General features: G+C 48.3%; 1 protein-coding gene across 9 annotated transcripts in view; it reads left to right on the top strand.

Moving 5' to 3' along the window:
- LDLRAD4 (low density lipoprotein receptor class A domain containing 4) overlaps positions 1-24,841 on the top strand; it is a 436,354-nt gene that overhangs the window by 27,859 nt on the left and 383,654 nt on the right. The window contains exon 1 of one of the 9 annotated variants that reach the window (XM_009433599.5): positions 4,014-7,041. The exons of 7 other annotated variants lie outside the window; for them this stretch is intronic. The gene's annotated coding sequence lies outside the window, so the exon portion shown is untranslated. Of the gene's footprint in view, positions 1-4,013; positions 7,042-17,390; positions 21,174-24,841 lie in introns of those variants that run through there. One more of the 9 variants, XM_063795514.1, reaches the window with a different exon arrangement.

Here is a 24,841-nt window from a genome sequence, read left to right as displayed (position 1 = left end):
GGCTCAGAGCACTGCAGCTATTATTACTCCTTTCTAAAAAGCCAGTATCTGCCTGGAATTACAAGGCAGGCACTGACAGATGTATAAGTAGATGCTCAAGAGCAAATTAAAAATGCATTGTTAAAAATGGATTCAATGTGTGAACAAAGATTGGCATGAAGGTTGGGTCCCTGTATTTTTAGAGGCTAATTAAAGTGTGCGAACAATGATAAATTCAGATAACCCGTATTGCCTGAAGTCACCACAAAGCATTCACTGAAGAGCTAATTGCAGCCTCCAGAGGTTTGGGTGGTCTGCGGCCATCACTGACCTCAGGCTCTGCCTGCTTTTGCCCATGCTGAGACTGCACTGTGCCCTTGGGGTCCCTGTGCAGCCCTGGGGATCTCGCTGCCCTGGCGCCTGGTGATGTGCATTCTGGTGCATTTCTGCAGTCCTGAGTTTGGGATAGACAGTAACACCATCGTGTTACCACGTGCCACTTGTCTAAATCACTCACAGAAATCTGTGGTCAGGTTTCTATAGAGTGCTTGATTGGTGATGAGGAGAGGGAGAGTGATTTATGGCATGCTGGCCCTCCAGCTATTGATGGGTGTACACACACCGAGGTCAGTGCCATATAAAATGCAGATACCACAGCCCCTAAGGGGTGGCTGGCCAGCTGTCACGGCTGCAGTCGGTATTGGAGTGGGCAGGAGTCTGTAAGGAAATGTGATCCATGGGCTTAGAATCCCCTGTTTTGTCAGTGTCTTGGAAAATTGGCCTCCAGAGATCAACTGTGGAGTGCGCCATGTCAGAGGCTGTCTTCTCCTGTTGCGACATTTAGCAGACCGGGTCTGCACACCTGATTTTCCATTAGTCACACTAGAAAGGAGAACATTTGTGCTTCATAACCTCAGGGTTAGACAAACAGCCCTGCAGGTAGATCATGATCAATAACAGGAGATCTTTGTAAACTAGGTTAATTTTGTTCCTGAAAATCTGTAATTTTTTTTATCTACAAGGTTTTTTTTTTTTTAAATTTCCTAATAGAACATGAGTATTCACTGCACACAGACACAGTGATGGTGGGCTAAGGACAAAAAAGACCTTGGGTAAACTCTAGACCTCTACATGTCATGATTAGAAACATATCCGTTCTCACCAGGCAATCTTTTAAATCCGACCAGGCTTGCTTTAGGTGCCAGGAGGTAGTAAGAATTACAGGTTCTGTTTTTAGGGCAACGGCAGGATTTTAAACTCTGTATGCCTCCCCTTTCTGTCACTAAGCCACCACTTTTTTACAAAAAGCTTTGTTTTGAAATAATTGTAGATTTTCAGAAGACTTACGAAGATTGTGCAGAGTTCCTATATGCCCTGCTTCCTGTAAAGGCATTAACATCATATGTAATCATGGCACGCGTATCACAACTAAGAAATTAACGTTGGTAGAAAACTGCTAATGAAGACCATAGACTTGACTTGAATTTCACTAGTTGTTCTACCAACTAATGTCCTTCTTCTGTTCCCAGGTCCAGTCCAGGATGCCATGTTGCATCTAACCACTGCTTTTTTTTCTTTGTTCTTTAAATAATTTTATTTTTAACTTTTTATTACGGTAAAAATTTCAAACTCTGTAGTAGAGAGCATGCTAGTAGGTCCAGTTGACGGCCGCCCATTTTCAGCCATGTTCCGCTTGTCGTGTGAATGAAGGTGGTCTTAGTGAGGGGCCCAGCCCTGGCAGCACCCTCCACGCATGCACAGGGTCTGCAGAGTTTGTGCCTGGCGGTGTGCTTGTCTTGCATCTCCAGTCACCATGTTCTTGCTGATGGCGCTCCAGGGTTGCTACTGTAAGCGCCTGCGCTTAAGAACTGGATCTGAGCTTTCCCCGATTTCTGCCACAGTTTTCATAGGCCATGGGATTTGCTGGAGAAGTCGCTCACTCTGGAGCCTTTAGTCATGATGTCCAGTTGAGATTTATTGTTCAGTGTGACCCAGTGGTTCAGAAAACCTGTCCAACTGCACACAGCGCTCCCCCCACCGCCCTTTTTTTTTTTTTTTTTTTTTAAAGACAGAGTCTCCCTCTCTTGCCCAGGCTGGAGTACAATGGCACGATCTCGGCTCACTGCAACCTCCACCTCCCAGGATCAAGCGATTCTACTGCCTCGGCCTCCTGAGTAGCTGGGATTACAGGCGTGTGCCACCATGCCTGGCTAATTTTGGTATTTTTTTAGTACATACAGTGTTTCTCCATGTTGGTCAGGCTGGTCTCAAACTCCTGACCTCGTGATCCGCCTGCCTCGGCCTCCCAAAGTGCTGGGACTACAGGCGCGAGCCACCGCGCCCGGCCATAGCCCCACTTTTTTGAGATGTGATTGTAAGAGCTGGACTAAAACAAAATGTCTGACAGAAGAAAAACTACCTTATTTCCACATCATACTTCCCCTCGGTGCCCAGGGTCCAGTGTCACCTCTGGATGCCCAGTGTCCTCCTTTGCCCTGGCAGAGCTTTCTGTTTCTGTGCCTGTGCAGGTTATTGGCTGGTGTCGGCACAGCGACCACCCCATAAGATGTGATGTAGCAATTGTGGAATGAACCACTGGCCTGCTAGTAGGTTTGTAAGTTTAACTGCTAAGCTACTTTACACCAAGATGTTAATAGCTCTTAGTGTTTTTAAGTGTTAACTGCTTGTGGTTATTTACATTTTTGAAGTATTTTATTTTAAAAATGGACACATAATAATTATATATTTATGGGGTACATAGTGATGTTTTGATACATATGTGTCGTGATCAGATCAGGGTAATTAGCATCTCCATCATCTCAAACATTTGTCATTTCTTTGGGCTGGGAACATTCAGTATCCTCCTAGCTAATTGAAATTGTATATTATGTTACTGTTACTTATAATCATCATACAGTGGTATAGAACACTAGAACTCCTATCTAGCTGTAATTTTGCATACCTTAACAACTCTCTCCCTATCCCCCTTTCCCTACAACCCTTCCCAACTTCTAGTATTCTCTTTTCTACTTTTTACTTCTATGAGGTCAACTTTTTACAGCATCCACACATGAGCGAGAACCTGTGGTGTTTAACTTTCTGTTCCTGGCTTATTTCACCTAACATAATGCCCTCTAGTTCCCTCTATGTTGCTGCAAATGATGGCTTTTCATTTTGTATGGCTGATTGGTACGCCATGGTGTATATGTTCCACATTTCGTCTCTCTGCTCCTCTGTTGTGGATCACCTAGGTTGATTCTGTATCTTGGTTATTGTGAATAGTGCTGCAGTAAACGTGGAGGTGCAGGTGTCTCTTCCATATCCTGATTTCCTTTCCTTTGGGTAAATGCCGAGTAGCAGGACTGCTGGATCATATGGGAGTTCTAGTTGTAGTTTTTAGAGGAACTTCTATACTGTTCTGTAGTGACTGTACCAGCTTACATTCCCACCAACAGTGTGTAACAGTTCCCTTTCTCTGCATCCACACCAACATTTATTTCTTGTCTTTTTGATAGTGGCCATGCTAACTGGGGTGAGATGGTACCTCATTGTGGTTTTGATTTGTATTTCCCTGATAATTAATGATGTTGCACATTTTTCATATATTAATATTTGCTAATCATTTGTATGTCTCCTTTTGAGAAATGTCCGCACTCAAATTTTCTCATTTTAAAATTAGATCTTTTTTTTTTTTTGCTGTTGAAATGTTTGAGTTCCTTGTATATTTTGTATATTAATCCTTCATCAGATGCATTGTCTGCAGATACGTCCTCCGATTCTGTAGGTCATGTTTTTACTCTGTTGATTGCTTCCCTTGCTGTGCAGAAGCTTTTAGGTCGATATAATCCCATTTGATTATTTTTGCTTTTGTTGCCCATGCTTTTGGAGTCTTATAAATTTTTTCCCTGGACCAATGTCTTGAAGCATTTCCCTGTGTTTTCTTCTAATGGTTTTAGAGTTTAGTGTCTTACATTTAGGTCTTTGATGCATTTTGAGTTGATTTTTGTATACGGTTTTATTTTTCTGCATATGCATATAGTTTTCCCAGCATTATTTATTTATTTATTTATTTATTTATTTTACATTCAGGGGTACATGTGCAGGAAGTGCTGGTTTGTTATATAGGTAAACGTGCCCAGCACCATTTATCGAAGAGAATGTCCTTAATGAGCGTTCTTGGCCTCTTTGTCAGAAATCAGTTGGCTGTGTATATGTGGATTAATGTCTGTTCTCTCTATTCTGTTCCATTGATCTATGTGTCTGTTTTTATGCCAGTATCTTGCTGTTTTGGTTATTATAGCTTTATAGTATATTTTGAGGTCTGGTAGTGTGATACCTCCAGTTTTGTTCTTTTTGCTCAGGATTGCTTTGGCTATTTTATAATTCCATATGAAACTTTGGCTTTTTTTTTCTATTTCTGTGAAGAATGTCATTGGTATTTTGGTGCTTAATAGAAGGAAATAAGTAAAGATAAGAGCAGAAATACACAAAATTGAGACGAAAAACAAAGATCAATGAAACAAAAAGTTGGATTTTTGAAGAAATAACAGTATTAACAAACCATTAACTAGACTAAGAAAAAAAGAGAAAAATACCCAAATAAATAAAATCAGAAGTGAAAAAGTGAAACATCACAATGGATACCAGAGAAATATAAAGGATCATTAGAGAATATTATGAATAACTACATGCCACTAAAGTCAAAAACCTAGAGGAAATGGCTGAATTCCTGGACACATGCAGCCTACCAAGATTGAGCCAAGAAGAAAAAGAAAACCTGGGCAGACTAACAAGAAATGAAGTTGAATCAGTAATAAAAGTCTGTCACAGCAGAAAGGCCTAGGACTGGATGGCTTCATTGCTGAATTCTACCAAACCTTTAAAGAAGAATTCATACTAGTTCTTCTCAAACTATTCCAAATAAATTGTATCAGAGATAATTCTTCCTGACTTATTCTACAAGGCCAGCATAACCCTGACACAAAAAGCAAATAAGAACACAGCAAATAAAACCACAGGTCAATATTCTTGATGAACATAGATGCAAAAATCCTACACAAAATAATAGCAAACCAAATCCAGCAACACATCAAAAAGCTAGTACATGATGACTGAATGGGATTCATCCCAGGGATGCAAAGATGGTTCAGTATACATAAATCAAGAAATGTGATTAAATCACACCAGCAGAATGAAGGACAAAAACCACATGAACATCTCAATAGATGCAGAAAAAGCATTTGATAACCTTTAGCACCCATTCATGATAAAAACTCCCAATAAACTAGGTATAGAAGGAATGTACCTCAACACAATAAGGGCCATAAATGACAAAACCACAGCTGACATCGTACTAAATGGGGAAAAGCTGAATACTTTTCCTTTAAGAACTGGAACAAGAAAAGAATGCCCATTCTCACCACTCCTATTCAACACGTACTGGAAGTCATAGCCAGAGCAGTCAGGCAAGAGAAAGAAAGGGCATCCAAATTTGAAAGGAGGAAGTCAGATTATCCCTGTTTGCAAATGACATGATCTTATATAGAGAAAAACCTGAAGACTCTACCAAAAAGCTCTTAGAACTGGTAAATGAATTCAGTAAAGTTGCAGGATACAAAATCACCATACAAAAATCAATATTGTTTCTATAGACAAACAACTAGGTGAAAAAGAAATCAAGATGACAATTCCATTTGCAGTAGCTACAAAAAATTTAAAATACCTAGGGATAAACTTTACCAAGGAGGCGAAAGACCTCTACAAGGAAAACTACAAAGCATCGATGAAAAGAAATTGAAGAGGACTGACAAACAAATGGAAAGTACTTGGAAGAAGGACTGTATGGTTCAGATGACCATACTGCCCAAAGAAATCTACAGCTTCAATGAAGCCTCTGTTTGCATTTTACGGAGATGATATTCTTGAAGAAAAATTGTTTATCCCAAATGCAGAGTTCCTGACTTGTGGCCCATTATTGAGGAGGCTATGGTGCTTTTCTCCTTGGTCTTCAAAACAAGTTAGTCATGGATATGGAAACTCCACCCTCATGACTAAAAGAAGCAAACTGAAAAGAATGTCATTTATATGGTTCTGTAGATATATGATTGTTTGGAGGGGACTTGGGTCCTCCCAGGAGAAACAGTCTGCATTGGAATGTCTCCTTGTATTAGAATATATCTCTTGCCAGCTTCATTGGTTTTTGTTTGTTTGTTTGTTTTTTTGAGATGGAGTTTTGCTCTTGTTGCCCAGGCTGGAGTGCAATGGTGCAATCTCGGCTCACTGCAACCTCCACCTCCTGGGTTCAAGCAATTCTCCAGCCTCAGCCTCTGGATGGAGTAGCTGGGATTACAGGCGCCCATCACCACACCCAGCTAATTTTTGTATTTTTAGTAGAGATGGGGTTTCATCATGTTGGTCAGGCTGGTCTCGAACTCCTGAGCTCAGGTGATCCACCCACCTCGTCCTCCCAAAGTGCTGGGATTACAGGCGTGAGCAACTGTGCCCGGCCTTCCGCAGTTATTCATTGTGCACACTTGGCCAGGTGTACCGCTAGGTGCGGGGACCCAGGGCGGGCCACAGCCCCATGTCTGACCAGATGACTGACCTCAGGCAGCCTTTGATGCACAAATGATGAACTTCCAACTGCTTAATGTTATTACAATTACAGACTGATGACGAGGTTGGTGCTGCAGCTGCACCCTGGGAACTCGGTGGTGCCCCCCACCATATTGGGCATGGTGGGACTGCCGCAGATGTGATGGATGACAAGGGTTCCTGCCAGTGAGAGGAATGAAGATGCTCTTTGCTTCTGTGAGGTCAAGGCCTCATTTCATGTGACATGCAGAACCAGCCTCACTTGTCGCCGGCCCTCCACATCCACAGCTGTTTCTGCGCAGGGATGTCTGGCTCTGAGCCCTTCTGCAGAGCAGTGTTGCGCTGTTCCTAGAATAGTGTCCTTGTAGTCTCGTTAGGCTTTGCTTCTCTTTGTGTCTTGTTGTTTTGCTGGTTTTCCAGAACACTAGCTGCACCACGAGGCTTCTGTGAGCAGATGGCATGAGATAGGTGAGTGCTTGCGTGGAAACCGGGGCACCGGGGGTCCAGGGTGCAGGCCTGCTTCACTCTGGGCACCCTGTAACTGCTCCTGCTCCCAAGTGCCAGTGATATTCTGCAGATACAAATGTGTGATCACATTGCCTGGGCCCCAGTCTCCGAGGAGCCTGGTGGTGGTGGTGGTGGGCATTTTCAGCCTGGGTGTGCTGTCAGGACCCGAGAAGGTGACAGGAGAAGGTGGGAGGTGAGGAGGAGTGTCAGACGTGGGGTGGGGGGTGTGAGGCTGGAGACCAGGACCCTCGCCCGGAGCCTTGCTGTGATCGGCTGTGGTGGGGAAGCTGGACGCATTTGCTGGGCGCCACCGCTCTCAGCATGAATGTGCTCAGGCTGTTGACTGAAGGGTGTTGCTCACTCTTTTTTAAGAAGCATGATATACATCTAGGAAGAGTAATATTTTAAAAGTCTTTTTCCCTTTTCCACACCTCCGCTTGAAGGAACTCCAAAGCCTGCAGGGTAAATGAGCAGTGTTAGGATGGCCAAGAGCTCTCAGGCTGATTTAGTACTTGTGGGCAGGGCCCCTTTTCGGATTGATTATGACACATGGTGCTAATGGGGTTGATTTCTAGTGGGAGGTACAGTATGTGTTACCCTTCGAGTTCTGCAAATGAAGTGGGGGGGAGGAAGGAATGCATTCAAAGGAAAGAGAAAGTGGAATTCGGAATAATTTTTTTGATATTCTCTTAAAGGCACAATGATCAGAACCTGCCATGTTTTATTTCTTTTCATTAGAATTAAGCTTAGGTTCTGGGTGTCGGAGCATCTCTGGCACAGGTTGTACTCACCCTTTGGCCCTCAGATGTCACTGAACAGGAAGCTGCCGGGTGAGTTTTTGATAACAAATCTCATGGCAGGACGGTGGCGCCTCCCTCGCCTGCTCACCTGCCCTCCAGGCCGGTACTCACTGAGTGCCCAGTGTGTGCCCAGCCCTAGAGCCGAGGCCGCAGAAGGCCCTGTGCTTGGGGGCTTGCTGCGACACGGGGCATCCCAGGAATCCAGGACTCAGATGAGTCAATGCAGACCTGCTGCTGGAAGATAGTGCTGGAGGGGAGGAGAGTGCTGGCAGAGAAGCATAAGCCCCGGCGAGATTCCACTGAGGGGAAGCCCAGGGATTTCTGGAGGCAGGTGATGGAGCTGAGGGCTGAACACGGACGGGCGGTGTCGTGCCGTGAAGGCAGAAGAGCCTGTCTGGGTGGAGGGCACAGCCCGAGGCCCAGGGGAGGCAGGGAGCTTTTCGGGCCCAGAGCTGATGGGGTGAGGAGTGAGGGGCCCCAGGTGGACTCAGGGTTTTCTTTTCTGAGGCTGAGTGGGATCTTATAGGCCTTGGGGAGCCGTTGGAGTGTTTTCAGCAACAGTGACAGGGTCTGTTTGCACTGGGCCACGGTCTGGAGACTGGGCAGTTTGGGGGTTGGAGGAGTTTCCCTGGCCCAGCTGAGCAGGGCTGGCGCGGACAGAGAGAATCCCGCCTCTTCAAGGTCGCTCAGCTGACCATGGGCATAGCTGGACCTAGAGTGCCAGCGACCCTCCATGCTTCTGCCAGGAAGTCCAGCGGCATCTTTCCATTCATGGTGGTTACGGAATTGGCTGAGTCCTTACTCTGACCTACAGTGAGCCTCAAGAAACAAAAATGTCCACCTGTGTTCAACAAATTAAACATGTAAAAGAACACACTGGGCGTGGTGGCCCACGCCTGTCATCCCAGAGCTTTGGGAGGCTGAGGCAGGAGGATCATTTGAGCCCAAGAGTTTGAGACTAGACTGGGAAACGTAGGGAAACTGTTGTCTTTACAAAACCCCCCAAAATTAGCTGGGCGTAGTGGCACTTGCCTGTGGTCCCAGCAACTTAGGAGGGTGAGGCATGAGAATCGCTTGAGCCCAGGAGGCAGAGGTGGCAGTGAGCCGAGATGGTTCCACTACACCCCAGCCTGGGCACCAGAACGGGACCGTGTCTCAAAAAAAGTTAAATAAAAGAAAAACCCAATTCTTCTTGTTTAATAGGGCACCAAGACTAAAACAGTAATCATCAGATGAAATGATAGTAGAAAATATGAAATATGAACAAATGATTGAACCTGTAAGGGCTCGAGACTAAGGGGCAGAGACACAGCCAGGGTGTCTGGGTTCAGCAGATACTTCCAGAGCCCTGCTGTGTGCTGGGCACAGGGGCTGCAGACAGATGCCCGCCCCCCCCAGCCCCGGGATGCTCCACACCCAGCAGGTGCTGTCGGATACACAGTGGGAGCTCCTCCTGGCCTAGGGTCTGTGCTGGAAGAGGCAGAGGCAGACAATGGAAAGGCTCCACTCTCAACAAAGAGTGGGGTTTGATGTACTGGGGTCCGAGAAGGTAGCATTAGAGCAGGGAGTGACCATATGGGTACTGGGGAAGATTCTAGGCTGAGGCAACTCTGTGCAAAGGCTGTGGGTGAGCGGTTGCCTGGAGTGGTCAAGGCCACATGGCTGGAGAGGAGCAAGGGGTGCAGAGGGCACATGTGCATGCATGTGCACATACAGGCATGTGTGAACATATGTGTGGGTATGTGTGATTTCCCATAGGGCCCAGGGTCCAGGTGGAATGGGAGCCCTTCCAGGTTTGGAGCAGAGCAGTGTCTGGGCGTAGGTTTCCAGAGGGTCAGGGTCTCTGGGGAATAGATCACGGTGGAGGCCCAAGGGAGAGGCAGGGTGCCATAGGGGCTGTTGCAGCGTTGAGGCCCTAGGGACGGCTCCCCAGGCCAGGGCTGTGGGGTGCTTGGAGTGGAGGAGGAACCAGAGGATGCACTGAGGTGGAGAGCTGGCCGAGGGAGATGTGGTGCGTCTGAATTTCTGCTGAGCACTGGAATTCCATTTTATCAGGATGAGGATGGCTGGGGAAGGGATGGCTTTGATCATTGCTTTTATTGTGAGGAGACAATTTGTCATCAGCATTGGTGTTATTTTGGCCTGACTTTCATCACTCTTGTTCATCATGATCTTGTTTCTGCCTAACTTTCGTGCTTGCTACCCTCTTAGAAAATGATGTATCACTTATTTAGGATATTATGTGTTAATTGTTGTCCAGAAATCAAACTAAGTTTCTTTCCAAGAAAGATGTGATGTAAAGCACTTTGATTCCCTGGGAGAACAGGTGCCTTGTGTGCACAAGGTTTTGCTGCCTGATTATTCTAGGGAAAATGAGACAGTGATTATATATGTTGGCAGGACTCAGATCACAAACTGCCCTGGACGTGGGGGGAGGCTTGGGTGAATCTAAAAGCATCCTCCTGCCATTTGAGGTGAGTCCTCTCCATGTTGGGAGTAGAAATGGCTCTTCTTTTAAAATAGGGTCCCTTTCTTGGCTCTGTGTCTGAGTCACCCTCCTGGGGTCACAGATCAGCTGCATGGGCACAGGTTAGGAATGTGGTCTCAGCCTCAGCCTTGGACCCCATCCCCCCATCAAAATCTGCCTTTTAACAAGATCCAAGGGGATTCTTGTGCACCTTAAAGTTTGGGAAATACTGAGTTAGGACAGTTTTAAAACATTCTGAGGACTTCTTGCTTCGAGATCAGTATTGTATTAGGGCAGCTGGGTTTAAATCCCAGGAATGCCAGCAGGGGTGTAGGACTGGTGTGAACAGTGCTGAGTACTTGGGTCAGGTTACAGATCGACCCCACTAGCATCCAGCAATCTGGCACCCCATGGATGTTTCCATAGAGAGCCCTTTGAAAACGAGAGCCCTGGTAAGCTGGTGTGTGTGCTGGCATGGAAGAGAGAGCCTCTCTTTCCTAAGGAAGGCGTCAAAAGCAGGGGTTAGGTGAATGGAGGGAGCCCAGGCGCGTCAGTGCCCAGTGGGGCAGGTGTGTGTGCCGGGGAAGGAAACCTGTGTTGTTGGAATGAAGTTGCCGTTTGGCGGAATTTGGTGCACTTACTTGGAAAATATTGCCCAAAGAACTCAGAACTGTCTGTTTTCTTTTCCTTAAACATTTCTCTTGTCAGAGTGATGAGAAAATTGCCTATGTGGGAACTTGAGAAGTGCAAATTTGTTAATACTTCCTTTGACAATGGTTTGTATTCAGAGCTGTTTATGAGCTGTCACAAATCATTTCCAGTTAAAACGTTTCTGCCATGGAGTCATGCCGCGCTGGAGGGTCCGGCGGGACAGACGTGCACAGCCTCGCGGCCCTGGCTCAGAAAGGCCTGAACCCATGTGCCGTGGGTCTGGTTTTTAAGCTGGTGAATTGAATCGTGGAGAATAAAAATGACCTGGTTTCTGTGGAAACCTCTGCTTTGAAAATGTTCTTCCTTTTAATGATCTTCAGAAGCCCAGTGTCAAGGCCTGAGTGTGAGATTTCGCCATTCTTTTGATGGCTGGGACAGAGCAGAATTCAGTGCCAGTCCTTTCGTTCTGTAATGATGATGTTTGTGAGACTTGGGGATGACACTTTTGGCTCATCCCTGGTAGGACGTGGACATGCGGTTGCTTTTCCATGAGCAGGGATGGGTTTCCCTGACCCACTGCCCTGCCCCATCCATGCTGTGCTCATGGGCAGGCGTGTGTGGGGTGGCAGCCTGGGCTTCAGAGTCCGGCCTGCAGCCTGGATGTGAGACACTGAGTGACCATATAGGGGATGATTTTATAGGTCTGGATGCTTTATAGCAGTGGCTCTCACCTGGGGGTGACTTTGTCTCCCAGAGGCCATTTGACAATGTCTGGAGACATTTTTGGTTGTCACAAGTGGGAGGTGGGAGGTGCTCCTAGCATCTAGTGGGGAGAGACCAGGGATGCTGTTAGACTGCCTACAGTCCACAGGACAGCCTCATCACAAGGGTTTGTCCAACCCAATGTGTCTGTCGTGCCCAGGTTGAGAAACCTGCTTTAACAGTAGTGGTAGTTTGGATAGATGGATAATGGTAAAGATGAGAAAAGGATACAATGGGGCTGGGTGCAGTGGCTTAGGCCTGTAATGCCAGGCTGAGGCAGAAGGATCGCTTGAGCCGAGGAATTGGAGGCTGTGATCACACCACTGCACTTCAGCCTGGGCAACAGAGCAAAACCCTATCTCAAAAGAAAGAAAGAAAGAAAAAAGCATACAATGGCCAGATAGTGGTTGAAAACATGTTAGATCTCCAATATCTGGTTCCATTTCTTTTTGTTTTTCATTTATTTATTTAGTATTCAGAAAAGAAATTTCACTGTCCGAAATCCATGTTTTCCCAACCAAGACAGTTGAAAATTCCTAAATTCTAAATAATCAGACACCTTCAGTAGGTACGCTTACTTTTCTTCCATGCTTCCATAGTATTTTGCTTGACAGAGAATGTTAGGGTTTTCTTTTTGAAGCTCCTGGTTTGTCTTAATGAGTTAATTCTACGAAATCCTTTTTTTTTTTTCTTTTGTTAGCATTAACATGGAATCTGCTAATGAATGGCCACTAGGGGCGATGGTGAAAACACTTGAAGTGAGATGCATCTATTTGAATATTTTATGGTCATGGAATTGGCTATTTATTTTATGTTTGCTTTTATGATTTCAAAATTCAAATTTCTTTGAGCAAATGTTTAGAGATGACAAGAGGGAAACTCAGGGAGTGGAATAATCTATTGAGTGTGAACCAAAGATTACATTCTTTTTCAGAATTGTCCTTCCTTCCTTTTTACTGGGTCCCGGAAAAGCTTTTATGATCTGATTGTACCTTATTGATATTTGCCAATTGATGAATTTCTTGTTCATTAATTCAGTATTTAGGTCAATGATGTTTCTTCCTGGCTTAGCATGAAGTTCAGCCTTTCATGATACATATTTCCTCTTTCTTTAGCTAGATTACCAATAATGTTCAAATGGGGCAGGGGAAGGATTACACCAGAAAAACTAGCCTTTTACCTCTGTGAAAAGGTGCCTCCCAGAAGCACCATCTAAAGGCAGGTCATGATTTTAATCCAGAATGGCCAAGTGCTGCCGCCGTGTACAACTTGCGACCAGCATGATGCTGGACAGCAGGTCTCTAGGTGGGTTCATTGAGTATTTAGGTCAATGATCTTGTTGTGCTCCATTCGGGATGACTGAGTATTCCTGAAACAAATGCTATTTCTGGCTGCTGCCGTTCCCGCAGAGCACTTGTGCACGTTCATAAGACTTCCTAAGTGAAAGGGGAATTTGCATAGTTTGTGGATTCCTTCCTTCCTTCGCCCTCCCCTCCCCTCCCCTCTCCTCCTCTCCCTCCTTCCTGCTCTGTTGCCCAGGCTGGAGTGCAGTAGCGTGATCGTAGCTCACTGCAGCCTCATACTCCACAAGCGTATCCTCCCGCCTTAGTCTCCTGAGTCACTGGGACTACAGACACACACCACCATGCCTGGCTAATTTTTTTATTTTTTGGTAAAGACAGGGTCTCACTGTGTTGTCCAGGCTGGTCTCAAACTCCTGGGCTGAAGTGATTCTCTTGCCTCAGCCTCCGAAAGTGCTGGGATGATAGGCGTGAGCTGCTGAACCCAGCCCTCCTAATTTCTGATTGATTTTTGAGTAAGATGAGTTTTAGTGCTAAAACATCCCACATCGGTAGCTCTTAGAGAGGTACTTAGTGAAAGAAACCACATGCCTTCGAATGCTCATATATATGTATGTAAAGCATACGTTGGTATGTGGTTTTGGTTCATTTTCTTCCACTTGTTTCTTTCTCCTGTTTTCTGATTCTCCCCTATAATCCATCCCTCCCTCCCTCCCTCCCTCCACTTGTGCTGCTCACAAACTCAAGGGGCATCACTTACATGGGATAATTTGCCTTTACAGCCACCCACGGCTGCTTTGAGAAAGGAAGTGTTCCCATCACCTGTTTTCCTTTGCTTGGCTGTACCTGTAATGACTGAGCCCCACTGGGTGTGCAGGGCAAGACCAGCCTTCGTGTCTCTTGGCCCGATGGAGGCCCCAGGAGGGGAACGTGTGGTTTGGAGAAGCCGCTTCTTGCACCACTGCTCCTGTAACTGACCTTGGGCTGTGTGGTCTGTCCAGCCTCGGTTCCCTGTCTTTAAGATGGGTGTAACAGGACCTCTCGGATTTCTTGGGAGGCATTGGGTGGAATATAGCAGGTAGATTTTGTAGGATAGTAGGTGCTAAGTTCAGGTCAGTTACTTCCCCTTAAATAGAGAAGACTCTAAGTGATATTTGGATAATCTCCTGAGAGCACACTGTAACTTCTATTGGAGGTCATTGCCTTGACCTCCTTATGCCCAGGGGCAGCTGAGTGCCCACTTGCCAAGGTGTGAGCAATGAGCCCTGTTCTGCTGTGAGCCTTCTCGGGACCCTGCATAGAGCCTGTTGCCTTCCACTCACTGCTGGCTGGTGTCTGTGGAACAGCCTTCCCTGGCCTTTTGGTGGCCCTGTCAGGGTCTGGAAATCTGGCTCTGTCTCAGAAATCTGGCTGCGGAAGATTTTCCTTTGTGTACTGTCATAAATGCCTTAAATGTATTAGGGTGCTTTGCAAATCTTTCTCTAATCCGTTTTGACAAATAGCTGAGTAGTATTGGTTTTATGTGAACTTGGCAAAATTTGCTCCCGTTCAGGGTGACTGGGGCATGTGACAATTAGTGGGAGGTGGCAGGATTCTTGAGTGTAGCATTTCTCTGACTCAGCCGACTATTTCCTTTTTCCTGTTGCTTTATTATTTATTGTTGCTATTCTTTCTGCCACCCTCTCCCTCCCTCCTTACAGATGTCTGTCTTTCCAGGACTGTCCTTGTATTTTTTGATCTTCTCTCGCATAGACATCAATGGCAGGTCCATCCTTGAATACCCACTGTTCCTTCCGGTGACTACCATGGTGTGGCAGCTCTAAGGGCAGGGAGCTCATCTCTGCTGAATGCAGCCCATTTTGTGGATGCCATGGCACCTAGAAACCAACTGGATGCAGTTGAATGTGCCTCCCTATGGCCTCCCTGGGCTGGGATTCAGAGCAGGGCTCACTTTTCTTCCATTTGTTGGGACTAATGTGTCTGAAGACACTGCTGGTGCCCCACCTGGTTCCCTCTTTTCCAGGTCAGGCAGCCCAGCTTGCTTTCCCCATCCCTCCTCTAATGCGTTCACAGCCCCCTCATTCCTCTCCTAGGTGATGGTGCTGTGGGCTTTCAGAGCTCAGCTGCGATGGACTGTGTCTTAGCACAACAGGCGTGAGGAACTGATGAGGGCATTGGGAACGGTGAGGTGCTGGGGCACATTAGTCCTGGCTCCAGGGAATAGCAGAACTCTGCCCCTAACATTCCATTTACTGGTGGAAAAATAGACCAGCGGGTTCTTGCTGTTCTACTTGCTAGATGATAGATTTTCTTCATCTTGTTTACAAGAAAGAATGTGGTTTCTTAGCCAAGGACTTGATTTCTGGTTCCTGGTGAACAGTTTTCAGAGCACTCTGAGCCTCTTCATTTGTAGAAAGGGAACTTTGAGAAAATGCCCAGCACAGTGCCTGCCTGCGACAGAGCGATTTCAGCAAATGTTTACAGAAATCCCAGTTTAGTTCAAGTTGTGAGCTGAGAATCCTTGCTCTTGGTTTCCAGCCTCAGGCCTTCAGAACCTTTGGGGGTTGTATCCCTAACCTCAGCCGTACCCTAGAGGCCAGGTCAGCAGAGTGAGTGATAAGCGCACTCGTTCCATCAACCGTGCGGTTAGAAACGTAGAGGTTGTCATTAGAAAGTGCAGTCTTTCTATCCTACTTTTGAATTTCAGGGAGGAGCTTCAGGATTTGTAAAGACTTCATCTATATTGAAGACTGCCCAAGAGTTATGGCTTACCCGGCTGCAGGCAGCATGCCACCTGTATGCAGTACCTGTGCTGTGTCTAAGGAGGAAGGGCGACTTGGTGGTGGGGGCGGGGGAGAGGCAGGACTGCGAGTGCCACCAGAGCTTGAGAGAGCAAAGAGGAACAGAGGAGATGGGGGTGGAGCTGTGCAGAGCAGGGCACACGTGCGGCTCTGTGTGTAGAAAATGAGTCCCGTGTGGCTCTGTGTGTGGAAACTGAGTCCCGTGGGGCTCTGTGCGTGGGGGCTGAGTCCCATGTGGCTCTGTGTGTGGAAACTGAGTCCCGTGTGGCTCTGTGTGCGTGGGGGATGAGTCCTGTGTGGCTCTGTGTGCGTGGAAACTGAGTCCCGTGCGGCTCTGTGCGTGGGGGGCTGAGTCCTGTGTGGCCCTGTGCGTGGAAACTGAGTCCCATGCAGCTCTGTGTGCGTGGGGGCTGAGTCCTGTGTGGCTCTGTGTGTGGAAACTGAGTCCCGTGTGGCTCTGTGTGTGTGGAAACTGAGTCCCGTGCGGCTCTGTGTGTGGAAACTGAGTCCCGTGCAGCTCTGTGCGTGGGGGCTGAGTCCTGTGTGGCTCTGTGTGTGGAAACTGAGTCCCGTGCAGCTCTGTGTGCGTGGGGGATGAGTCCTGTGTGGCTCTGTGTGCGTGGAAACTGAGTCCCATGTGGCTCTGTGTGCGTGGAAACTGAGTCCCGTGCGGCTCTGTGTGTGGAAACTGAGTCCCGTGCAGCTCTGTGCGTGGGGGCTGAGTCCCGTGTGGCCCTGTGCGTGGAAACTGAGTCCCGTGCGGCTCTGTGCGTGGGGGCTGAGTCCCGTGCGGCCCTGTGCGTGGAAACTGAGTCCCGTGCAGCTCTGTGCGTGGGGGCTGAGTCCCGTGCGGCCCTGTGCGTGGAAACTGAGTCCCGTGCGGCTCTGTGCGTGGGGGCTGAGTCCCGTGTGGCCCTGTGCGTGGAAACTGAGTCCCGTGCGGCTCTGTGCGTGGGGGCTGAGTCCCGTGCGGCCCTGTGCGTGGAAACTGAGTCCCGTGCGGCTCTGTGCGTGGGGGCTGAGTCCCGTGTGGCCCTGTGCGTGGAAACTGAGTCCCGTGCGGCTCTGTGCGTGGAAACTGAGTCCCGTATGGCTCTGTGCGTGGAAACTGAGTCCCGTGCGGCTCTGTGCGTGGGGGCTGAGTCCCCTGCGGCCCTGTGCGTGGAAACTGAGTCCCGTGTGGCCCTGTGCGTGGAAACTGAGTCCCGTGTGGCTCTGTGTGCGTGGGGGCTGAGTCCCGTGCGGCCCTGTGCGTGGGGGCCGAGTCCCGTGCGGCCCTGTCCGTGGGGGCTGCGTCCCGTGCGGCCCTGTGTGTGGGGGCTGAGTCCCGTGCGGCTCTGTGCGGGGACGCTGAGTCCCGTGCGGCTCTGTTCGTGGAGGCTGAGTCCCGTGCGGCTCTGTGTGCGTGGGGGCTGAGTCCCGTGCGGCCCTGTGCGTGGGGGCTGAGTCCCGTGTGGCTCTGTGTGCGTGGGGGCTGAGTCCCTTGTGGCTCCGTGCGTGGAAACTGAGTCCCGTGTGGCTCTGTGCGTGGGGGCTGAGTCCCGTGCGGCTCTGTGTGCGTGGGGGCCGAGTCCCGTGCGGCTCTGTGTGCATGGGGGCCGAGTCCCACGCTGCTCTGTTTGCGTGGAAACTGAGTCCTGTGCGGCTCTGTGCGTGGGGGCTGAGTCTCGTGTGGCTCTGTGTGCGTGGGGGCTGAGTCCCTTGTGGCTCCGTGCGTGGAAACTGAGTCCCGTGTGGCTCTGTGCGTGGGGGCTGAGTCCCGTGCGGCTCTGCGTGGAAACCGAATCCCATGCGGCTCTGTGTGTGGGGGCTGAGGCTGAGTCCCATGCGGCTCTGTGTGTGGAAACTGAGTCCCCTGTGGCTCTGTGTGTGGAGACTGCATCCTGTGCGACTCTATGTGTGGGGCTGAGTCCTGTGTGCCAGCCTTCCCGTTGCCATCTCAGGGATCCTCAGGGCAGCCTGGTGAGGACAGTGAGGACACGGGATTGCAGCTGACACACAGAGCTGTGCAGTGAGGCAGGCAGGAGCTTGCTTGGGAGAGAGGCAGGGGAGTCGAGGGGCACCTGGCACCTTATCTGGGCCAGCTGGCCTGGGTTCGAGTCCCAGCTCTGCCCATTGGCAGCCATGTGACCTTGGATGCTTCACTCAACCCTCCTGTGCCCGAATTTCTCCATCGATAAAAGGAAGATGTTGGTAATCGTATTACCCACCTCATGGGTTCTTATAAAGATGGAAAGAATAAGAATCAATCATGTTCCGAGCTTGAGACACAGCTGGCTGATTTTAAGTGTATGTTATGGTTAAAGTGAGGGAGTCGGGCTTGGACTGTGGACCGCCTGACTGCATTGCTGTCCCTCTAAAGGTCATGATTGGGTGGTAACTGAACTTCAGCTTCTCCTGGATTCATAATCTTATTTCATTTCATAAAGTACAATCATACAGTCAACATGACTTTAGAATATTGGAGGAAACTTTCTATGTTCCTCAAGTACCATTTAATTAAAGAAAAAAAAAAGAATTTTGGATGAAACTAATATAACCCTGGGGTGGGCAAGTCTGTTGGGGGCATGGGAGGGGCTATGATGGAGCAGGGCAGGACACGACCCGGCCCTGTCCCCTCTGGTGGATTGGGCCCCACCTGTCCCTTTCCAGGCCCAGAGTTGAGCAGTTGGTTGAGTGGGTGGGTGGGTACCGTTTGAAAGAGCGAGTGGGGACTGGTTGCGGGATGGACCTGAGTGGCGAGGATGGGTCCTTTGAGGAGGTGGCCCTGCCAGGCGGCTGCTTTACGTCAACGGCCAGTGAAGCTGGGGCCGCAGACCTGGAGGGCTTCCCGGCCCCGCCCCCGAGTTATCCTCAGAGCAGGCCTTACTGCTCTTTCCAAAGGGTGTCTGCAGACCGTTAGACAGTTGCTTGGCCAATGTTCAACAGTGTGCAGGAAAATGCTTAGAAAGCCAGGAACGAATGGTTTCTGAAGTATTCACCATCATTCAATTCCACAGTGTCCCTTTATGAGTTTAGCTAATGGGGAGTTGACTTCTCTGTGTAGATATTCTGAGCCCGATTGCTTAGGTGATGGCATTCTTGGCAGGGAAGCCGCTAGCCTGTTTTTCGGAGTAGATGTTGTCCTGTGCTTCCTTCCCATGTGGGACTGCCATGCAGGTTGAAGACGGTTTTGTGCTTTTCTCTGCAAATGGCTGTTCTTTGGACTGTGTGAGGTGATTCTGCGTAGCCTCTCCCTTCTTCCAGGATTCTGAATCTGGATTGGTTTTGTTGATGAAGCTTTCTGAGATGCATTGCTGAAAAGAATAGTTGAAGAATGTGTCTGGAGAAAGCATATGGGTGCATTTCACAACTGTGCTGTTTCATAAAAGCATTTCAAGTACAGTCTTCCCGAACCTGGAGGATTCGCAACTGGCCTATAAACAGACTCCAGAATTTCAAGGTTGAGGAAGACGTTGGCAAATTGATCTGTAAAATTATATAAGAGCTCTCTCTTTTCTTTTACCTGAGTTAAAGCTGAGTTGCCCAAGCCAGAACCTGGTGCTGTTCTGACCCCCTCCTGGCTCCCTGATCCATCCACTGTGTCGCCAAGGCCTGTGATTCTACCTTCTAAGTGTTTTCCACATGGCTCCTTTCCTCCCGCTGTGGTCACTGCCTTCAATTCTCAACATTTCTTGCCTGGACTTTTGCAACAGCCTCTGAACAGACTGCCCTGCCTCCAGCCTCCGCCATCTCTCCCCTCCTCATATCCTTCCCTGTGCCTTCCAAACTCCTGGTCTAGGACCTCGTTCTGAGAACCGCCTTACCACCTAGTGGCAGGGCTGACCTGTCACTGCGTAGCTTTGAAGGTCAACGCCAAACTTACCTGTGTGGCCTGGACGGGGTCTCTGTCTCCAGCCCCCATTTCACTCAGTTCCTCCAGGGACACTCGAAGCCCTCCCCCTTCCCACTGTGCTGCCTGGAGCATGGCTTCCTCTGTCCTGCAGCACAAATGTCAGCTGCCCAGGTGAGCCCTTTTCTGGGCTCATCGCAATTTGTCAAAACGTGCGACAGGGATGAATAGCTCCATGCACCCAGGAGCAAGGTGTGCCACGTCTCTTCATTTTTCTTGAGAAATAAATCTCCTTTGATCCCTGACTCACTGAGAAAGATGGGGTGGCTGATATCAGTCATCTGGGGACTGTCCTCCCCAGGCACGTTTCCGAGGACTTGTCACTCAGTCACACCTGGCCCCACTCCCCAGGGCTTCGTTGGCCATGGGTCCTGCTTGCCTGGTGCTGAGATCTTCTTCAAGGTCTGCTGAAGTCATCTCCTGTTGGGGTGGCCCTGGGACTCCACTCTGCTGCACACAGCTCAGGCCTCCAGGGGTCTTCCTCAGCCCCCTCCCCACTACTCCTGAGGTCTTTGCCCTCCCCTGGGTGGGTCCCTCTTCTCCTCCCACCCCTGAGCACTCAGCCTCCTCCTCACCCCCACGTGGATCTGCTTGATCTAGGTTTAGAGCTCTGGTTTTAAGCATCGATATGTTTAAGCATTATCTGGGGAGCTTGTTAAAAATACGGATTCCTGGACTCCACCCCAAGAGATTCTGACTCAGAAGCTTAGATGATGCCTGGCAGTGAACGTGTGTTTTAGCAAGAATGGCGGGCTCCTTGACACGGTTGTTCTGTAGTTTGGACAGTGAGTAGCACTCGCCCAGACCTTAAAAACAAAGGCTTTTTCGGGGCTTGTTTTTAGGGCTCCCCCGACTTCTTCCTGTGGACCCAGGAACACAGAAGGTCATTTTGCTACAGAGTCCCCATAAGCCCTCTGCCCTCCAGCCCTGCATTCACAGCTAGCCTGGGAGCTCCTCGAGGGCAGGGCGTGGCTTCATTCCTCCTGCACAACTCCTGGTACCTCGCACTGGGTCCGTGGCCAGATGTGGGCAGGAGCAGTCTCGGGGACAACAGACACAGCCCGCTGAGGAAGGCACCCAACCCTGGGCTTGGCTTTCCTTTCCTTTCTGGCATGGGGCTCAGGTGTCCAGAGGCGGGAGGATTCCGAGGGTCTCTGGTGGCTGCCTTCTCCAGATTTGGGCTTGGACTGGGCACAGCTGGGAATCAGTTTTGTTTTGTTTTGAATTGGCATAGTGACCGTCTTAGGCAGAAGGCAGGCTGCCGCAGGGCCTCCACGCTCAGGCGCTGCCTGGCGATGGCTTCTCCGTGGAGGAGAGGGAACTGCTCTGAAGCAAGCCCAGCACCGCAGTCCTGGCCAGACCCGTGGGCAGATCCCTGGAGTCCTGTCCCCACACCACCCTTGGAGCTGCCTTCTGAGTGTAAGTTACAGTTTCAGTCACAGCCTCAGAGGTGGCAAGTCACTGACTTGGAAGAGAGTTGAAATGAACAGAATTCTGAGTAAGAGTAATACTAAGAGTTACAATTTTATGTTCCAGTGAGGTAGAAAATCTTTTACGTCAACTGAAGGCTAGATCTCCTTTCTTGTGGAATCTCTTTGTGAAAGAACAGCATTTTCTGAGTTCAGGCCTAGGTCTTGGTTAGAATCAACAGGGTAATGGTGGCAAGGGGGAGGTTTGTGAAAATATTCTCAGACTGCACTTCTGAATTATGAATGCGACTGCTAACGTTGCTTTAGCAGTTCAGTGACACCTATCTTTGCAAAATGTACTTTCACTTGTAAGGGCCAAATAATTCTAATAGAAACATTTTTTGGTATGTAATTATGTAGATGTAGAGTGATACACTTTTTTTTTGCTGTGCACTTAAAAATTATCAAAGTAATGTTTGGAACGTCTGGAAACTCTACTTCTGATCACTGGTCAGTTTCACGCGTGTGTGTGTCTGTGTTGTATTGTTTTTAGTGTTTGCACACAGGCCTGCAGCCTTAGCAGTTACCGGAAGAGTGGTCTATCCCATTTATTTTAAAACCAGCATCACCCGTTCCACCTGTCACATGTGGTGGTGGAATTTGAGAAGAATGGGGACAGTTTGATCAGGATAGTGAAGCTGCCCAGGGGCATAGCCTGTGAATGCTAATTCACTTTCTGTAAACAACCTCTGCAGTGTTTGGTGTTTGCATGTATGAGATCAGCCGTCAGTTTTCGCTCAGATCCAGCTCCTGCTGCTGTCTAACTGAGATGAGCAAGCCTCACTTCAGACGTCGCGTGTAACCCAGCTACTTCATTTGTTCATTCTCATCTTTTGCTTTTCTGGAAGGTTTCAGCCAGAGGCTGGGGCCCCGCATTCTGGCTGGCTGATTGGAAACCACGCACATGTAAGGATTGTCCAGCAGCTTTCCTGGGGCCCCTGGTGACAGCTTGCATGCCATGAGAACTGGCACAGACTGTGAGTCACCCACTGTCCTTCCTGAGCTTTGACTTAAGGTAACACGGGCAGACCAATGCATTGTTTCTTTTTCTTTTAAAACAATTTTTTAGAGATGAGGCTTCACTATGTTGCCCAGGCTAGACTTGAACTCCTCACTTCAAGCGATCCTCCCACCTCCCCTCTGTAGTAGCTGGGACGACAACTACTACCCCCAGTGCACCTGGCTTGACACATTCTTTTTAGTCTTTTGAAACTCTTGTACTTTCCAAGATGTGCCTGGAGAGATATTCTCCTCTTAAGTTTAAGACTATAGTTTTCTACTGATTTCCTTTGTTTTCTTGTCCCAGGGCAGAATATTTTGTTCCTGTCGATGGACTGCAGAAGGTGCCCACTCCGCCTCCCCTGCCAGTCTGTCCTGGACTCTCTATCCGTTTTCCTTAGTCTCAGTTCCTCCTTCACCCTCCTCCCCCCTCGGCTTGACTCTTCTCCCTGCTTCCCTCCCCTGTTGGGATTCTGGCCTAGTGGGAGATGGTTTCATCTGAGCATCTGAAAATATGGGGCTTCTTGGTCTTTATATGCACATCTGAGCATGCTACTGAAGGCAGAGGAAGGGAGATCTCTTAGGGAGTCAGCACATGCAAAATGCTGTGCCTTCAGACTGCCTCTGCTATCTCTTATAAGGAGCCTCACACCGCAGGCTGCCCTTTAGCTGTTCCCTCGGAATGCAGCCTTGTTAAGTCACTGCCAGCGTTTCCCCTCTTGGCGTCCCTTTCTCTTACCTAAGTTGTTAACTCCAGACTTTGCTGCTTTCTTAAAGGCTAAAGTAATGGGCAGAGTAAAACCCTGAAATGTTTAGAAGCTATGCAGTATTATATTGTAAACCTGTAAAAATTCTTAACAAAGTTAGTGGCTTGGAAAGATTTTCATGAGAACTTCAGCTAAAAGGCAGTAAAGTAAATGCCTTAAAATAACTAAACTTTGGCTTATAACAAGGCCATTGTTTGGCAGTGTCCACTTTTTAAAGACTTTCCAGAACTTGGAGGAGGAAATGATCCTGAGACAAAGTAGTGATTTAAAAAATGAAGACAGTAAATTAACATTGACATTATTCGCCAACAATTGATTTCTTGTCTTCCAACTTTTTACCCTGCATTCTGAATAAATTGGACCATGTGAGGAACTAGAAGATTAACTTTAGGGTTTTTGTTTGATTGAAATTGGTTTTGCAGAAGTGGAAGTTTGGCAGCATGTATGGAAACCAGTAAATCAGTTTACAGTGTTCTGTGCTTCTTAGTTTATGAAACCCACAAGAATGAGGAAAGGCTGCATGTCTTTGAATGCGAGAGGGCTGAACTAATGTAGGGTTTGCCTTTTCTGGAAGTTTATTTTTACCCTTATTAATTTAGTAGCTTGTAGAGCAGCATGTCCAGACTTTAACTAGTTAATAGTGGCTCCCAAGCGGAGCAAGATTTCAATGCCAATGGTTATTTTTCAGTGGTCTCATAGAGAAAATACTGGGAAATATTCTAAGAATGGTGTAAAATGAAGAGGAACTCGGTAATTTTTTAAAACACTGGCTCAATGAAATGTAAGCAGCTGGCTTATACACAGTGACAATCTTTACAATCAGATATTGTGCTCTGAACTAGTGCTCTGATGAGGTAGTAGAAGCATGTCTCTATTTTCAATTAAAATGATCCGTTAATGTGGGAATATTTGGAGCATCTGTGTCTTTTCAAATGAACCGAGGTTGATGATCTTTTTTTTTTTTTCCTGAGGGAAAGCCCATTTGCGTGGTGGCTTCTGCTGGTAGCATCCGTGCCTGTTTCCCAGCCTGCTGGGGCCCTAGCGAGCTGTCTGACGTCATGTGCTCACACTTGGAGTCAGTCTGAGTCGGCAGTGTGGGAGTTCCTTCCAGAGAGATGTGTTCTTTTCATCTTGAACGGTTCATAGGTTTCTGCAGCAGGCATGGTCTCATTCTCAAACTCAGTGTCCTCACAGCCTTCTTCGACCCCTTCCTCCTGGTATCCCCTTGGATGTTCTGTCCTCCATCCTACCATGTGGCCCTGTCCATCACCTGACATCCATGTTAACATGCTTATGGGTATCACTCGAATAGCTGCCTTCACAGCAGGCTCTTGCTGCTGTGGATTTGAACAAGTATTTGTAGAGGAGTCAAGGCAGGCTACCTTGATCTGCAAACACACCAGGGCTGTCTAGAGCCGTGTCACTGGACCGCTGTGCTGGTGTCTCCTGGGGGCTTGCTAGAAATGTGGAGGCTGGGCATGGTGGCTCACATCTGACATCTTAGCACTTTGAGAGGCCAAGGTGGGATGATCTCTTGATCCCAGGAGTTTGAGACCAGGCTGGGCAACACAGCAAGATCCTGATTCTACAAAAATTTTAAAAATTAGCTGGGCCTGGTGGCGTGCCTACCTGTGGTCACAGCTGCATGGGAGGCTGAGGTGGGAGGATCACTTGCACCCAGGAAGCAGAGCCTGCTATGAGCTGTGATGGCTTCACTGTAATCTAGCCTGGGTGACTCTGTCTCTTAAAAAAAAAAAAGAAAAGGAAAAAAAGAAAAGGAAATGTAGAACCTTGGGGCTCACTACAGATGTGTAGAGTCTGAATTGGCCGGGTCGAGAGGGCAAAGTATGCT

Source organism: Pan troglodytes, chromosome 17 (genome assembly GCF_028858775.2).
Source record: "Pan troglodytes isolate AG18354 chromosome 17, NHGRI_mPanTro3-v2.0_pri, whole genome shotgun sequence".
Classification (NCBI taxonomy): Eukaryota; Metazoa; Chordata; class Mammalia; order Primates; family Hominidae; genus Pan; species Pan troglodytes.
The sequence above is the reverse complement of the archived record's forward strand: the minus strand, read 5'-3'. Positions and strand labels throughout refer to the sequence as shown.